Source organism: Mycteria americana, chromosome 5 (genome assembly GCF_035582795.1).
Source record: "Mycteria americana isolate JAX WOST 10 ecotype Jacksonville Zoo and Gardens chromosome 5, USCA_MyAme_1.0, whole genome shotgun sequence".
Lineage (NCBI taxonomy): Eukaryota > Metazoa > Chordata > Aves > Ciconiiformes > Ciconiidae > Mycteria > Mycteria americana.
This window is the reverse complement of record NC_134369.1, coordinates 18,831,782-18,849,657: the sequence shown is the minus strand read 5'-3', so window position 1 is coordinate 18,849,657 and position 17,876 is coordinate 18,831,782. Positions and strand designations below refer to the sequence as shown.

Sequence of the window (17,876 nt, the reverse complement as noted above, 5' to 3'; positions counted from 1 at the left end):
GGTATTAGGTTTTAATGCTGCTGCAGTCATTCAGAAAATAAGCCTGGGCTACTACCAGGCTCCTCTTGTTCCTGCCAGACGGTGTTTTAGAAAGAACCCACAAGCCACAAGCTGTTCCACGGAAGCTTTAATGGATCTGAATTAGGAGGACTATGCCTGAAAAGGCCAGCGTAAAGATTTTCATTGACTTCTGCAGGGCCAGGATTTGGTCCACGGACTAGAGGAGGCTTATGAGTCACCCTGATCAGAGTAAGCCAGCAGTTCTTGGAAGCTCCTACACCTGACGCCCCTGCGGTGTGGGCACCTACTGCAATGGTAGCTCAAGACACAAAAGAGATGCTTGAGTAGGACACACTACTTGGTGAAATGACAAGGACCTCAGTTACCAGTCACCAAACCTGGAGAACACAGCCAGCTTGCAGGAAAAGGATGGAAAGCCACAGAATATGAGGATGGGGATTCTAGCATTTGCTCTGGCTCATGACTCCAGCATTACCAGCCTCAACTTCCCTGGGCTACCAGACCTGCCTCCCAAAGCAGGGGGTATATGTCCCAGTCTTCAGCCTCAGGATCCAAGCTCCCAATACAAGGCCACAATAGGATGTGCAGTCCTCCCCTGTCCCTGCATCACACCCCTGCTGCCTCTGCCAACGCATTAATTCAAATTAGCGGGGGGGGGAAGGGGGAATCCCCTAAAAGCTGCAATAGTGATGGCCCCTCCTGGCACAAAGCATTTTGGCAGCCCTGCGGCACTACGGCATCGCTGTTCCTGACCCTACGGTGAGCTTGTAACGCTCTGCAGCTCTTTGCGGTGACTCCAATTAGAGCTGCCCCCTCGGCAGGCGGCTGCGATCCCCCCACCGCAGGAACCCTGCTCCCCCCACCATTCCTCCAGGGGGGCTTAAAAATTGAAACAGTTCTAATTAGGGGGTCTGAGGGGGAGCGAGGCTGGCTCCTGCTGGGATATGACACACCTCATTACGTCGCTACTGCCTTGCCAAAAGACCCCCTGCTGTACCTTGGCTATAGAGCCAGGGCACTCAGAAAGGATGCAAATTAGCCAGCTTTTTCCCTTCGTCTTCCTTTCACACCCCACTCCCCAAATCACTTTCTGCCTCCCTTCCCCATCAGGACACCAGGCTGCAAATTCTTGGCTCTTCCAATTACATCCAAGAAATAAAAAGGGAATGGAGAGAGTCAACAGACAAAAAAGATGGGGATAATACTGTGGCAGAGGGTTGAGAGTGAAAGACTGAAGTGGGATGAAGGAGTGATCCAACATGGGGGGACATATTGCACAGTACCTCCAGAGATAAAATGGTATCTGCTCTCCAGATAATGAGCAAGAGATAAGCTTTGGGGGTCTCAGACACAAATAGAGTGGTCTGGGAAAGATAACAGATCCTTGATCACCTAACTGCTCTGAGAGAAACCCATTCAGAGGAGGCCTTCCATGCATGAAGTTCTCGCAGATGACCGGGAGCTTGGGTGGAAGAGATTGGAGAAGACAGATGAGGAGGTTTCCCAGCTCAGCTAATAGCCGCCCTCTTGCAGAACAACCGGATAAACGTCTGCTCTAGGACACCCAGGTGGACCTGGTGGCAGACACATGTGACACATCAGGCAGGTCCCACTCCCATCTCCACCCGAAAGACGTGGGGCAAGGTTGGTCCATTCTGCCCCTCCTTCCGGGAGCTTTTATGGGGGATGGAGATGACCAACTGAGTGTGATCGTAGGGAGCTGTAACCAAGACACAGGGACTTCTCTAAGAAGTCCAGCCAGGTCAAATGTAGATGAGCCACTTCTCTGCCAGCAACCACAGGACATTTTGAAGCCAGAGGGGTGGTGGGTTCATCCCCAGCTAACAGGTAGCCCAGGTACCAGGAGAGGCTACGAGACCTTCACAGCACCTTGCAGGCTGTGTGTGAGATGGTCTCTGAGAAGAATGAGCTCTAACACCTCCATATCTGGGAAGGCTACCAGAGAAGGAAGGAAGATGTCTTTCTGCTTCCACCTAGATGGGTCAAAAGGAAAACTGAAGGAACAGGCATAGCCATGGAGCACTGCTGAAGTAAGAGATCTTCTCAACATGGTGACAGGAGACCAGGGGAAAAGGTTAACCTGGAACCTAAATTAGGGTTTCAGAAACATAGCTGTGTCCCTCTCTTATCAGTTTATTAAAGCCATCTTAATCTTCTTGAGTGTTCCTGAAGAACATTACCATAATCCTTTAATCCCACCTCTCCCTGGAGTGCCTGTAATGAGGAGATGGGCACATGGCTTAGCTGAATGGGGACAGCCAAGCAGGAGAGGCCACACTGCAGCTGAGGGACAGAAAGATGGGCAGAGCTTAGCACACAGGCTGGGCCAACTGCCCTCTCATCAGGATGCTGTCTCTGGCGTCACCTCCATGGGCATGCATGTCAGGTGAGCGGTGCTGGCCACATGAGTCACGAGCGTGACAGAGGTGTGCATGGCAAGCTGGGCTAAGGGCAAGTGTTCAGCCTGGCTATGACCCTCTTCTGGTCAAGCCAGACAAGAGAGCAAGAAAACCCAAAACACGCCCCAGCCTGAGTCTGTCTGTGTGGCACGACAGACCATGGGAACTCATCCCTGTGCTGGCCCAACACAGGTCACCAAGGTGGAGGCCACTTCCCTCAATTTCTCATCTTGCACAAGGTCCCCAGCTGAGAGATGTGGTATAGGAAGGGCACAGATCTGGTTTCTCTTGTACTGGAGACATCAACTGGAAGGACAGCATGTCTCTGTAGCAACCGTAAACCTCACTAACCAGCATGTCCACTCTTTGCACCAAGCTAGTAGTTGTGTCCTGGAGAGCTCTACCCTCCACACACAGTCCAGTTGAGGAGATGCTCCCCTCGCTGCCTCAGGCAGGCCAGCTTTGCTGTGGGAAGCAGCTCTGACCCCATGAACACATTTCCATCACGTGAGACTGGATCTACAGCACACTCCCTGTGATGCTCGTCCCAGGAGCACTGCTCTTCTGGTGGCATCTCCACCCTGAGTTTACCAAGGGATAAGAGCACCACAGAGGAATGCCCGCTTGTTTGTCCCCAGTAACCCACGAAAGCAGCCATTCCCAAAGAATTGCCATCTCCACCAGGGACCCAGCAGCACTGAGCTAAGTGATCGGGCTTTTGCCCCTGCAGCCCACCTGGGGAAATATCTGTGTCCTCTGAGCCCTGCAGCGAGATGCTGCCTGGCCAGGGCTCCTCCATCCATCCAGGTCAGCCCTGCTACCAGCCCCAGGCTTACTGCTGGGAGACTGGCAGGACCCCACCAGCCCCCAGCTCTCCAGACACTTATTAAGATGTAAAATGTGGCACTTTTGCCAAGCCCTCCACCCTTTTTTTCCTCCCCATCCCCTCATTTCTTTCAAGTGCTTCGGCACTTAGCGAACTCCCCTCAGCAGGCTCACGCTGTTTGAGGGATTCCTAAATCATGGGCCCATTACTAATTATTATTATTTTGCAGCAGCAATCAGGGATGCGGGGCTCATTAACAAGTTAGCACCTCTGGTTTCCCTGGAAACCCACAGCTGCCAGGCAACGGCTGCGTCTCCAGCCCGAGGCGATGCTACTGCAGTGCCTTTGGCTCACTCCCGGAAAGATGCTCGGGTCCTGCATGGGCTGATGAACCCAGCTTAGCAAATGGGATGGGGTTCGGAAACTCCAGGATGTGTCCCCTGCTCTATCCCATCTGCTGTGAACCTCAGCCCATCTACTATCCCCTTTTGCCACCCACAGCATCATAAACTGCGTAGTGGCTTCTCCCTCCCAGAGAGAGATGCAGGCTTTCTCCAAGAACGAGGAATTTGGAGCACTAATGATCCCTCAGGGTGGCAGTGGGATGAAGCTGTCAGGTGCCTGCAGTAGCCGCTTTGGAAGTGATGTAACAGCTGATGATTTCTTAGCAGCTACTCAAGGTCCCTTTAAGAGGCAGCACAAAAGATTTCTCTGCTTGATGATGGAAAAATGGAGTGGGTTTTTTTTTGGTCCTTAAAACGAGGCTGGGAAACACCACTAACCACATCCACTAACCCAGATGCAAAGTCTGCTTGTCCACCTTTCCCAGTGAATCTCAAGGACAGGGGGGAATATCATTTCCTGAGCCCTAGGAGTATGAAGATGTAGGGGAGATGGCAATGCAGTCTGCTGCCCTGCTCTAACCCCCTGAGACCCACAGGGGGTGTTCCCAGGGCAAACAGAGCACTCCCCCCCAGCCTCATCCATGCTATCTCACATCCCCATCTCAGCTCCCTACACACTGCAGGCATCCTACCCCTGGGACGAGAGGCCCTGCGCACCCCCTCCATGCAGGGAGGACTTCAGGAAAGGGGGAAGGGGCAGCCTCCCCTTCTTCCCACAGCACATCACCGGGAGGCAGCCACTGCACCTTTGCCAGGGTTTCAAGCCCAGCTGCTTGCTGATCTCATGATTTTTTTTTTTAAATTTGTTTTTCCCTCCCCCTTTCTATGCCGCAGTCTCCTTTCAATTCCCATAGACTGGAAGCATCATGGTGGGGAGCCCTGCAAGGAGCTGCACACGCCTGAGCAGCACCCACTCACCTCCCCGCACCTCCCATTTCCCCTCTGCACCTGCAGCCCTTGGTCCAGAAGGTGTTTTCCACCGGAGGACGTGGCTGAAGGACCAGGATGTCCTTCAGCAAAGTGCCAGATGGTGCATTCACACCAGATGAGGGACATAGTGTGAGGCACGTGGCAGTGCTGGCATGGGGGTGGTCAGCCTTGGGTACGTGGCTGGAGGCATGGGACAGCTCAGGGGCTGCTCATGCTCAAGCTGCAGACAGGAACACAGGGATGAAAGGAAAGGGGACAAGTCGTACCCAGCTGCAAGGGAGTCTTTCCCACACACCCCTCACCCCCCAAGGCAGACCGGCTCTTCTGGTTGCAGGTGAGCCAAGTGAAGGGGTCCCTCATCCCCTCCCACCACCTGATGTTGTGCCAGCAGCTTTGGATGGGCTATGACTGCAAATGCAATCGCCTCCTAGCCTGCTTCCACCAAAGCGACCCAGGTGCATTTAAGGATTTGCAGACTGGCCATTCCCAGAAAAACTTCTGACTGCAGCTGTGGTGGTCAGTCTGGAGATCCAGTCAGGAAAAGCCAATGGGGACAGCAGGAAAGGGAATTTAGCCAGAGTCTAGATGACAAGGCCAGTATTTCCTTCTTTTAGACTTGTACTTTTAACATGACTTATATGGTTTTCCCCTTTAGTATAAACGCAAGCTTTAAAATTAAAGCCTACAAAAGCCAAGACCAAAGGTTATCCATGACCAGCCAGCCATTTAATCGCTGCTTTTGCCCACGCTGAAGATGGAGCTCCCAAGCACGCTGCTTTCTAATACCAAAGCTATCCCATTTCCATCCTCACCCTGCCAAGCTGAGAGCTGGCCAGGCTCTCATCTGAGAGCTGAAAGCACCTTCTGCTTTGAGCAGCTTGGCACACATCACAGAGGACATGCCACACTGGAGAAGGGAAATCTAGTCCTACTGATGCTTCAAAGGGCCCTTGCTGCCCACTGCCTGATATCCCCATCATTTGCTGCATGACCCCATGGGCCTAGCAGGCTTATCTTGGGGATGTCCAGTAGCTTGTTTGCCTTTTTGCAACAAGAGCAGACAGAGGCAGCCCAGAAAGGTATGCAGTTAGATACTTCTGCAGGGCTGGTCAGGCTTTCTCATCCTAGGACACCAGACACCATAAATACCTGCTGGGTGCATTTGCAGTCTCCTGGAGAAAGGGTCTCCAGGACCTGCATACTATTTTCCCACAACACCCACATGCTAAGTGAAAGAAAACACAGGATTAAGCTGTGGTTCTTCAAGGCTGCAGATAAATACGCCGGCATTTCACTTCTTAAGGACAATCCCAAGTGATCTGAGTTTGTCCATCTCAGCAGAGCACCAGGGACAGTCATGGGTGAGGCCAAGGCTAGTGCAGCAAGCACCAAGCAAACACAGGGGCAGTCCACTGGCACCTGCCCAGTGCAGAGTCGTTAGTCCCCCATATTTAAATGACAAATAGGACCCCTGGCCTCACTGAAGAACAACAATGTCGCTGCCTGCTGGCAGGTTTTACACAGTTTCTGACGATAACTGGTGCAAACTGAGGTGCAGGTGCAGATCCCAGCACAGGTCTCCAGCCAGCAGAGGCCAATGTCCACAGTTATACCACCCTATGCCTGCTGAAACTCTGGCCCTCATTAGGAGACCCAGAATTCAACTCAAATGCAAGGGGCTATGCTGGTTTTCCACGGGATGAGACATCCCCCAGGGTAGTAACAGGCTTTGCAAGGCTTTTCTGACCTGATTCAAGGTTTGCTAAGTTTCCTACATGCACACAACAGCTAAATTGCTCACAGGTTTGGAATGAATTAGCACTTGTCAGCCCGGGCTCTACCTCTGATCACAGCCACGAGGAGGCACCAACTCCAGGTTTTGAGGGGTTACCTTTATCTAGAAAAAACACACAAGACAGGCAAAGCCCAAGGTGATGTTCCTGACCCACTCTTTCCTTTTCTCTCAGAGGCTGTGATTCATTACCAAGTGACACGGGGGTCAGACAAAGTGTTCTGCAGGTCTTCCTCCATCCACACCACCCCAGACAAGCACATGCGCATTGACCACACCGAGCCACAGCTTCCTGGTCAGATGCCATAGCTCTTTGCGTACAAAATCCTACAGCCTAGCCTCTTCACTGAGAGCTGGGTTTTGCATCATTTTGTAACATAGGCCTTCTCTCTTAACCCGTACCATCATTGCTATTGAGGGTAGCAAACTAGATGAACTCATTCACTGGGGGAAACAAGCAGCAATATTTCCCTCACCAACTCCAGGCAGACACTGAAGCATGATATATATTTTATTTTAACCCCAGTTTCAAAGAAAACCCAGACATACATCATGACATCCACCCAGAGCTTCAACATCCTCCAACTCGTTTCTACGCCAGCAGGTCTCACTCATCCCTGCTTCTGCATCATGCAACAGAAAGCATGGGTGACCACACCAAGCCTTGTCCCTTTAGGGCTGCTGGTTGACCCCCCAGCTAAGTAAGATCAGTTCAATCTTCCTCACCTTCCTGCCCATCCTGCTAGACTCCAACAGAGCTCACACTTATCTTTATATCAATTACCACTGAATGAACCTTGCTCAGGTGCCAGACAAAGAGGCAGCCAAGCTCAAAGCAGAAGGGATTGCGAGGATGACACAGAATTACAAGCATCAGCATTCAGCAAGCAAGTGGAGAACGCGCTGATCTATTTTTAATGGTACAATGCAAGTGCTTTACAAAAGGATGTGTCTGGGGAGATTCTGCCCAGTCAGAGATTTGCATTCGGGTTTTTTGCAGCAGTCAACTTCACTCAGTGCACGGGAGGCATTTTGTCCCTTCACTACCCCACAGAATAATTCAGACAGCCCTGGCTCAGTTTTGGCTGGAAGCTCATCCCTCTGGGTCACCTTCCTGCCCTGCCATGTCCTTCTGACTTTCCACCAGAAGCTGAACCTGCAGTGAACAGCAGGTAAGGTGTAAAGGAGAGCTCCAGGTTCGCTTGGCTTCTGGATCTCAGCCCTGCCGAGCTAGGAAAGCTGCCGGAGACATCTCTGCAAGGTCCACCGACAGCAGCAAAGCGGTTAACGTGTTTTTCACAGGCTAGCTCACAAGTCAGCAGTGCTGGCACCCTCTCCGCACCAGCCCTCTACTCAACAGCCTCAAGTGCCAAGTGAGGCTCGGGCTGTGCCCATCCACTCCCCACACAGGGCTGCCGGCCAAGGCAGATGAAGATGGCATGAATAACTCCACTCAAGCTACGGCTCAAGGAGGACCAGGCTGCCATTGCAAGCTTGGAAATGAGGGTCATTAGAGGCAACGCAAAAACAATCGGACGCTGTAGATGCTTCTTGGTTGCGTCTTTTCAACAGCACGCCCCAGGGACTGATGGACCCTCTTTGTTTCGAGCAAAGATTGCCTGGCGTTACCCAGGAGGGGCTGGATTTCAATGGGAGGTGTGTGATTTAAGCAGACGCAGGTTTAATGTGTGGGAAAGGCTTGACTTGCTTGACAAAAAAAACCCTGCAATCACCTAATAAACGGACTGAAATTTCTACCAGAGCTTCTGCTGCATCAGCTGAATTACCATGTGCTAGCTTTAGACAGCAGCACTCCTCAAAGGACTAAATCCCCTATTAAAAAGAAGAAAAAAGGCAAGATGAAAAGCCATGGATGTGGGCACACTGCACACCTACATGCCGAATGAGTAACACGGGTAGGCAGAGATGAACCGGAAAGACGCACTGCATCATTAGCAGGGCTGGAGGACGCGTGCTGTGGAGGGGAGGATGCCAGGGTCATGCTGTCATTGGAATCTCCATACAGGATCAAAGCAGTGGTCCACCTCATTTCATGTCCCCTCACCATCACTGCCTAATAACAGGTATTTTACAAAAGCCTTGGAGAAGCAGGATGGTGGGTATTTATGGAATAGTCATGGAATAATTTAGGTTGGAAGGGACCTCAGGAGCTCACCTGGTCCAACCCCTCTCTCCCTTAAAAGAGAGCTAACATCAACATCAGAACAGGTTGTCTTGTCCTTCTGGTCACCAAATGACTTGTTCTCAGTCATCAGTAGGCTCAGAAATTATGCTCCCCATAACTCAGCATGCAGAAATGCTACACAAAGAGCCTCTTTTGCAAATTGCAAGAGCACCCTGAAGGGCTCTGGAGAAATTCCTGAAGAACATGAGGTCTCTGCCCCAAGAGACCTGAAGGCTTGGTTTAAAAAAGGTACAACGAAGGCAGACAAGTCATGCACACACACATCGAGGTGGGCAAACAAGAACTGTGAGGGCTTTCCACGCACAGCAAACAACATGGAAAAAGGCATAAGAGGAGTGGGAAGAAAAGAGGGAATCAAGGAAGGATTTTCAGCCCCAGATAGGTTGCTGGGATGCTCTTAATTTAAATCAGTGCAAAATGCATCACTTATTTCACCTTCATGCATCACAGTGCCTGCATTTCTGTGCTGCTCCCTGTTTGCTCTAGGAGAGTGGACCAGTTTCCAGTGATCACCTCCAGGCTCTCCTCCGATCCCAGCCTGGGCTACCACTGCACCTATCTTCTGAAATACCGATCCTTCAAAGGCATCATGCAAACAAGCACTGCCTGTCACTTTTGGAAACTGGAGGTCCAGAGCAGCAAAAAACCCCACAGAAGCTCTGGGCAAAGCACAGGAAGAAGCCCCCTGCACACCAGCCTAGATTACCTTGTCCAGCTGGGTCTAGAAAACCTCAGAGGAAGAGCCAAATAGCAGAGAGATCGAGCGAGCCATCCTACAGGAGCCATGGCAGTCTGCAGCACATACTGGGCAGGGCTCTGTGCTGGGTATGACCCTCCAACATGGTCCTCCTTGCTCAAAGCGGAGATGGTTGAGACCCAAAGGAGCCTCTTGGACAACATTGACCCAAAGGCTGGGGGTAGAAAGTCTACAAACAGCTCTTGGAAGAGGAAGAGATGAGAGTTTGTTTTCATTTCCATGAACTCATGCTAAAGAGGATAAGGGGCTACCAAGGCACCCGCCACGGACAGAGCTCAGTATGTCCCACCATGGTCTCAGCTGCTGGCCCGCTTCTGGCAGAGCATCTCTCCCATGGGGATGTGACACATCCACATGCCGTGGTCTCCCCCTCCATCAGAGGAGCAGGCAAAGCCACCAGGCCATCACCAGGGTGCAATACACCACCCGCCATCCCCACGGGAACCTGCACTGCCACTAATCACATCACAAGCTCTGCCTGGCTTTGAGGGCAGCCCCTGATACCATTAGTGCAGAGCATCTTGGTACAGTCAGTTTTTACGCCCCTCACGTTCCCCTGGCTGTGTTACAATCCTGCACACGAAGTATGCTCAGGTCTCCTAAGCAAGCTTGAGAAAATCTTGAGTGGAGAGCTCATTTAACTTCTTATCTGATGAATGCTCACAGGCCACTTACCTCCCTTCCCCAAGCCTGCCCATAATTATGTCAGGTGCCTCCTTCCCACTCTGCATCAGGCGGGACAGGTGTATCTTCAGAGAAGAAATGTAAAGCTTGAAAAACAGGTTTTAAAACCCAGAGGGCATGGGGATACAGAGGAGCACGTTGAAGCTTTCCCCACAGGATGACGGCATTGCTGCTCTGGCTGCAGGAGTTTCTCTGCATAGCAGCACGAAAAAGAGCGGGGTGAGACCCAGCGGCTGTGCTTGGAGGACTGGGAGCACCCACGTGTTTCTGCAGCCATCTCCCCCTTAACACTGCCATTAAACACACGGCAGAGGGCAAAAAGGTCTACAAACTCTCCTAGTGCAACCTCCCAGATGTCCTGTCAGGCAGAGAGGAGCCAGCATCCGTAAGCTCCTTCTCTTTATCACCTCCTTCCCTACAAGATTCAGTTTGCCGGAGCTGTTTCAGTATGATGGCAGCGTCCTATGAGTCCACACCATAAGTCAAGGCTGCCAAGCGCTTGAGCACCTCCTTTTCCTCCTTCTATCCCTGATAGTGTTAACACGCTCTGCACCTGCCTGTGCCCAGGACTTTGGGAGCTGAGCTGCACAAAGAAGAAACTAACCTCTGATCCCTAAGAACAGCCTCGCTTAAAGGCAATGAAGCAAATCCAAAGAGGAAAAGCACCTATAACACGTGCCCTATCTCTTACATAGATTAAAGCAGCTGGTGCAGAGGTAAGGGGTAGGGATGGAGTGGGGACTCGCTCATATTCATGCCGAGAAGTCATTTCAGAAATGCAGAGCCACAATAGGTTTCCAGCCTTTGGGGAGGTCTTTTTGGGGGGACATGGCTGCAGGGAGAGAAGCTAGTTTTCTCCCACCTCCCAAGATCCAATTTGGCAGTATGGGACAGACACTACTGCGAAGTCCTACCCAGCCCTCGGGGGTGTTTTGGTAGTAATAATGACACTGCATTTAATTTTAGGTGAATTTAAGCTCTCCAAAGGCAGGCACCTCAGTGACTTTCTCAGCAAGGTGCCTGGCACCCAGCAAAAACACGCTCCCACAGACAAACACAGTGCAGTATTTGCAAGAATAATCTCCATGCAGAGCCCCCAGTGAACACTCCTAAGGACTCTGGCCACTTTGCTCAGCTCTCCTAAGCGTAGCTGAGGCTAGATTTTAAACAGCAATGCTAGATCCAGGTTTTCCTTCCCTACTCCTCACCTTGTGTCAAAGCAGGGACAACTAAAAGCCATGGGGGGCAAATTTGTTGGGTTAAAAGCCTTTTGGTGTGAGATGCTGCCATCTCGGCTCAGAGACCCTCCAGCCCCAGGTTTGTGCTGCTCGAGCATGTTGCTGATGGGCAGAGGGCAGGAATTTCTGCCTACTGCCATCGCAAAGAGGCTTTTGGGCATTCATCTACTGCTACGCGCCCAACTGTCCTGTCTGGTCCCAGCCATTTGGACAGTCCTACACATCCAGGCTCTGCCAGCATGGCTGTGCCAGGCAAAATTGGGGACAAGGCACCCGCAAAGCCCTTGCAGGCATTTTAAAATCCCAAATACCTCCAGCCATGGCCAGGAGGGTTTTCTCAGTGCTGCAGCTTATTTTGTTTTGGGAACCGTTACAAGCAAAACCAAAGCAAGCGCAGGAACCCCCAGCCAGACCCAAAACCCCAACAAACCTCTTTCACAGAGAGATTCCTCCCAGCACGGACACCCTCCAACAGTACGAGCAAACCCCGTCTGACAGGGGCAAGGCCAAACCCATAAGCACCAATTCCTATGCATCGAGTCCTTCCGAAAACAAAGCTCTCTGCAGCCGCGTTTGGGCGCGTAGGCAGCCGTGCCCCGAGCCTTTCGCCTTAGTGGAGGAGGACGAGACAATGCACGCAAACGTTAAACACCGCTCCACGGGCAAGCTGCTTTCAAGGTTAACATGGCCCCTGGACTGCCAGGCACAATCCTCAGTGCTACCTGTTCAGGGCTTCTTGGGCATCCCAGCCGCCTCTTGGGGGTGGGGTGCCTGCCTTTATACCCCAAATTAGAGGGAGAACGAAACCTCCGACAACTATTCCCAATGCATTTGTCATCGCCAGCTGCTTGGGATGGGGATGGTCTCTTCCACACATGCTTATGCAGCGCCCAGCTCCCACCAGGGAGCTGTTGACAACTGCTGCAATCAGAGGGACAAACGCATCTGTGCCCAGAAAAATCCAAATATCCTTAACAGAACAGCACTGCACCGCGTCCTGCCTTCTAACGAAACCGCAAATTACTGACCTGTGCACAGAGCTCCCCCAATGCAAGCTGAAGCACTGACATCAGCTTTTGCTGTTGCTCAGGAATTTAATTCTGGGGGAGGAGAAAAGGGAGGGGGGAGCAGGAAGGAGAAGGAACTTATTTATCAATAAGGGAAATAACCAGCAATCTTTAAAAACAACCAACGCTCAGCACAGAAAGCAACATTTATCACTAAATAATAATTGGGGGTGGGGGGTGATCAATCGGTCCATGCACATTAGGGGAGGTGGAGGGGATTATTTTAAACGGGCAGCTTAACTCATTAATCGCTAGCAGCGCCTTTAGAGCCGCAGCAGTGAAGTGTTGCATGAAAACCCCCGCTGCTGAACACATGCCGGCTTCGTTTAAACGCCAAGGACACAGGGCGATACTCCAACCTCTTTCATCATCAGAAAAACCACAGCGCTGTTAACACCGGTTCCTCAAACACCAGCCCTCAGCCCCCAAGAGAAAAACCCCTCCATACGCGACCCCCGGCCCAGCAGGACAGCGGGTATTCCCCGGAGCTTCCCGAACCCCCTCCTCACCTGCACCACCACCGCCCGGCAAACGTACACCGCCAAGGCAGGGTGGGATTTTCACACCCCCCGCCCCGACAACAAGCGCGGCGCCCCGACATGCGCGGCCGCGGAGCGCCAGCCCCCCCCTCCCATCCCCGCAGCGCAGCCCGCTGCAAGGCTGCTCCCTCCCCAGCCCCAGCATCCCCCCTCGTTTTCTTCCTTGCACCAGAATAATCCCCCCCTTAACAACCCGAGTCCTATATCTACATATACATATCTACACGTACACAGACAGGTATATGTTTTCGCGCTGTCCACCGGCGCTGGGCGCGATGCCGGCTCGGCTCCGCACATGCGGGCGCGCTGCGCTGCACCGCGCTGCACCGCGCTGCGCCGCGCCGCGCCGCGCCGCCCCCCCCGCCCGTCCCTCCCCGCGGGGCGCACAGACCCGGCACTTATACACATCTATAGGGGGATGCACTGACCCGGCGCGGCGGGCGCGGACGGCCGCGCCGCTCCGCGGGCTGTCCGCTGGCGCGGCCGCTGCCGGCGCCGCAGGGCCCGCATGCCGCGGCGGGCGGGGGGGGGGCCCGCTCCGCACTGCTCCGCGCTGCTCCGCGCCGCTCCGCGCGCCGCCGGGAATGCGCCGGCGATGAGGTCATGCCTCGGGAACGGGGGGGTGGGGGGGAGGGAAAAAAAAAAAGAAGGGAAAAAAAAAGACAGCGTTGACGTCACCCGCAGCCAATCAGCGCGGGCGGCGCAGGGGCAGGGTGACGTCAGCCCCGCGGGCGCGGAGCGGCGCGGAGGGAGAGGGCGCTGCTTCTCCGCCCCTCCCGGCCGGGCCGTGCGGAGCTCCGCGGCACTTGCGCGGCCCCGGCGCAGCCCCGCGCAGCGCCGCTGCCCGCCCCCCCCCGGGGCCCGCGCTGCCTGCGCGCATCCCGGGCAGCCCGGGCCCTGCCCGCCTGCTGGGCTGCGTGGGGGGCTCCCACGCCTGGTGGATTTGGGTGATGCCCCCTCGCAGGGAGATGGGTTACCCCGCGAAGAGCGTGGCCTGAGCAGCAAAGGGCGTTTTTGGGGGTGACCCTCCTGGCTGCTGAGGTTCCCGGGGGACACCTCCAGTGCTGCGCTGCTCCGGGCAAAAAGTGCGCTTTCATGTATTTTTGGTTCATAGATGGTTCCCGGGCTGTCCTTCTGGCCTGATGCAGGCAACGCTGAGCCTGGAGCTCTCCCGCAGGCAGGGCTACCCCTCCTGCCTGTCAGTGCACCCTGCCTGCAGTTCAGGTGCTGGCTCTGCCCACCTCAAACACCCCATTGCTCAACTTGGAGCAGCCAGGTGGCTGCCGGGACGGCCCCGCAGGACTCGCTCGCTCTGAAGTGCTCAAGCTGGGGAAGGGCAGACATAAATGCAGCATGGTCTCAGAAGACAGCATGGCAAAGAGTGGCCCAAAAGCTGGGGGGTTCAGGGGGAGCCTGGCCCACGGGTCGGCTCCTGGCTGGATGGAGTGGGCTCACCTCCATCCCGCTGCAGTGGCACCGAAGAGCCACGCGGCTGGTTTGGCTAACACAGCAGGGGTTTTTCTCTGTCCTTGGCCCTGGCCTGACAGCTCCAGCTTAGAGAGGGATTAGGGTTTAGAAGCTTAGGTTTTGCTGGTGCTTAGGAAATCAAGGGAACCTTCCTCCCCGCTGATACAGATGCCGGATGTTTTAAAATTAACTCTCATCTCTCCAGACATGCAGCCGGCAGCTTGCTCAAGAAAGGTGTCGAGCTCCCACAGTTACTGGTGGCAGAATCTTCCCCAGAAAGGTCGCTTCTCGTAGAGCACCAGAGGTATAAAACCCTGGGATGCTAAAAAGTCTCACTCTCCCCATTGCATAAGCAGTGCTGAGTTCATACCCTTCTCCTACTGCAGAAAATCAGCTCACCCAAAGCTGTCAGCAGGGAAACTTTTGCAAAACCGGGGCTACTCTACCTAAATGGCATGGATTTCAGCCCATTTACCATAATCAGTGGCAAGATGCTGGGGTAGCATGGGCGCTCGCTCCTCTAGCAGCTCTGGAGCACTTGGTCCTGGTGGGAGTGGGAGCAGGAGCGTGCCCGGCATGGCTGGAACAAAGCTGGGATCTTTCTTCCATTCTTCCTTTCCTGCTGGTTTTCCTGCCCAGCTCCCTCCTCGTGGTCGTGTAGAGCTCCCTGGCCGGGAAAAAACTGAGAAAGACTTCTCTTGCTTCAGCTTAGGACTGTTCCCTCCCCTGCCCAACACCCCTTTTCAGGGGTAAAATAGAAAAAAAGAAGGGGAAAGGAATGAGTTTGAAAATCCCAAAGCTTCCTCGTAAAAGCTATTATCTAGGCAGAGAGCCATGCGCTTGCAAAGCCTGCTAAAAGAAGAGGATTTCAACAGTTTCTTTCCAAACCCCAGTTAAAATAAATGTTTCCAACCCTGGGCCTGGCACGCTGCTGCCAGATGAGCATCCCAGATCGGCTGTTGGGAAGATCGCTCCCCAGCCGGCCGGTGGCACAGTGCAAGGGAGGAGTGCGAGGAAAGAGATGGGAGAAGGATGCTGGGCTGTTGGTAGGCAAGGGATGAGGAGGTGGTGAGGAAGAGGCAGAGGATGGGGTGTCTCGAGGGACTGCCAGACACCTGCCTTGGACTGTTCATTCCAGCAAGAGGCCGAGCTGAGCTCCCTCTTGAGCCTTCATCTCTGGCAACCTCTGCTCAGCCACCCCACAGACCCCCTGGTGCATCCCTGGGTGATGGGGACATGGGAGATTTGACCCATACAAAATCTGTAATGGCAGCAAACAGGAGGAGATGCTCTGGGGACCGGGGACGCCGGTTCTCACAGCCGGTGGGAGAGGCTCCAGCCCACTAGCCGTGCATCTCTCCCACGCCCACTGCTTCTGCACGAGGCACTGCAGCCAAGCGCCTGGTGGGGAGAAACCAAAACAAATGATTCACTGCTGTTAAACTGCTCCTGGGATTACAGGGGCCAGGAGCAGGCGGCGACAGAGGCTTGCAAAACCTCACCTGCCTCCCAAAGCCGGGAGCTAACCCCATTTAGATCCCAATCCTGCTCAACCTGAAATTCTGGCATTCGGGTGCGGACCTGTGGCTACATGGAAGAGGGCAGCCAGCCTGAGCGAGGGCAGCGCTGCAAGCACACCCGGTCAGCTCTGGGTGGCTCGGGCGCACTGACCAGGCGAACAGCATCCCTATTTTCCCCAGGGGAAATTAAGTGGGGAGAGCCAGGGCAATGCTGTTATGGTCAGGCAGGCAGAACAAAGCAGCCTCATGCTCTAAGCTCCTATCTACCAGATGTGAATCTATTGTCTCAGCCCCAGGGCCGGCATCCCCCCCATCACAACCATCATGAGCTGAGCAAAAATTATGCAGCAAGTTGCTTATTGCTAAAGGGAAGTACTTTATTTCAGGTAAAGCACTTAAAAAATAATTTGCCTCAGTCTGTTTTTTCCTCTTTCCCAGATTTCAGGCACCTCCAAAGATGGATTGCATCCCAGCTACATGTTTCGAATGCGAGTTACGCTTGTACACTTAATAGTTCTTGCTAAAATGTTTTCCAGGCCCCCTAATCGCCATGGCAGGCCAGGCGCAGAAGAGTGCAGTGGAGCTTTCTGCATCCTACAGGGATTAAAATCAGAACCTGATCATGAAGCAAACTAAAACTAGGAAAAAGAAATTGCTGCCAAACCAACTTTCTTATCAATCAAAAAGGAGAGACTTTTTGCCAACCTGCAATTACTTTAAATGGCTGAATAATTTTTTTTTTACCTTGCCTGGTGTTCAGATGCAGTTCCTTGTGCCATCGGCTGAGCCAGCCTCCCGTCACCCTCAAGCCGGCAGTGGATGCTTACACCGTGGGGGGTATTGGCACCTCGAAACTGTGCTGATCGCTGAAGCCAGAGTCGACCCTTGGGCTGACATGGCTCTGCTTCTACCAAGCGCGGCTGTTTCTGCCGCACGCACGCCTGTCACCCTTGCTGCAGTGTCCCAGCAAGGTGCCAGATGAAGGAGTGTGCCGGGCTCCATATTACCCAGTTTCATAAAGAAATATATTGACTGCATTGAACTGTGCATCCCACCATGGGAAGGGCATCACTCCCCTCTTTGGCTCCTGCCCACATGCTCCTGGGGAGCTGGGTCTCCAGCTCTCCCACCCCATGGCTGGGATGGAGCCCAGCAGATTCCTAGTGGATCCCAGCATGCTGCCTTCCTCCTGCAAAGCCCAAAGTGGTGTCTGCATTAGGGAAGAGAGCTGCTGTGCTTGAGCAGGCAAAAGGCACTCGCAGCATCACCAGGCAGCCCTGTATCTCACACAGGGGGCTGCCCCAGATATGTCTCCATTTCCCTGATAGAAATATCTGCCCGTGCGCAGTGTGGCTCAGCACTTGCAGGGCACAGAGCTGCGCGTGCACATTGCAAAAGCAGCTACCACGCAATTAATTGCAGAAGTAGCAGGCTGGAGGGCTGCGTGCTGTGCCATTCAGCTCAGTGCATGCTGCAGAAGCATTCATTCTGCGGCTCCGACTGTGACTCGAGGCACTCCTGCCAAAGGGAAAAAGGAAAAAAACATCATACGTTGAATAAATTCCCTCTGATTCCCTCCGCCCTGGATGTGTCTGAGAAAAGCTGGGCAGGAGTGTAGAGCTGTGCCAAACGCAGGGCACAGTTGCTGAGTACTGGCATGATGGGTCAAAGTCAGGGGATGGGAGGGGCAGAGGAGCAGGACCTTTGCACCAGCACGAAGCGATCACGCTGGAGGAGCTGAGGCCGGTGGGAGCAGCTAAGCCGTGCAGAGGCCTTGCAGTAACACCCCTCAGGTGCAGGAAGCGTGCCTGTGCCTTTGCCCCCAGTGCTGAACCGCCGTGCCAGCATGCACACGGGTTTGCTCTGGGCAGCAAGGGTAGGCAAGTGGCTTTGGTGTGCCTAGAAGCCAGGGGTCATATTCACACCTATGAATATATATATATGTATATGAATTGGGGATGGGAGAAACATTACCCTGGGCCAGAAGGCAGCATGGAGTTAGGCT

General features: G+C 53.7%; 1 protein-coding gene across 1 annotated transcript in view; it reads right to left on the bottom strand.

Annotated features, from left to right (window-relative positions):
- Positions 1-13,453, bottom strand: part of DUSP8 (dual specificity phosphatase 8) — a 48,605-nt gene extending 35,152 nt beyond the window's left edge. Inside the window, exon 1 of the mRNA XM_075502341.1 lies at positions 13,313-13,453. The gene's annotated coding sequence lies outside the window, so the exon portion shown is untranslated. The remainder of the gene's footprint in view (positions 1-13,312) is intronic.
- Between the last annotated feature and the right edge of the window lie 4,423 nt (positions 13,454-17,876).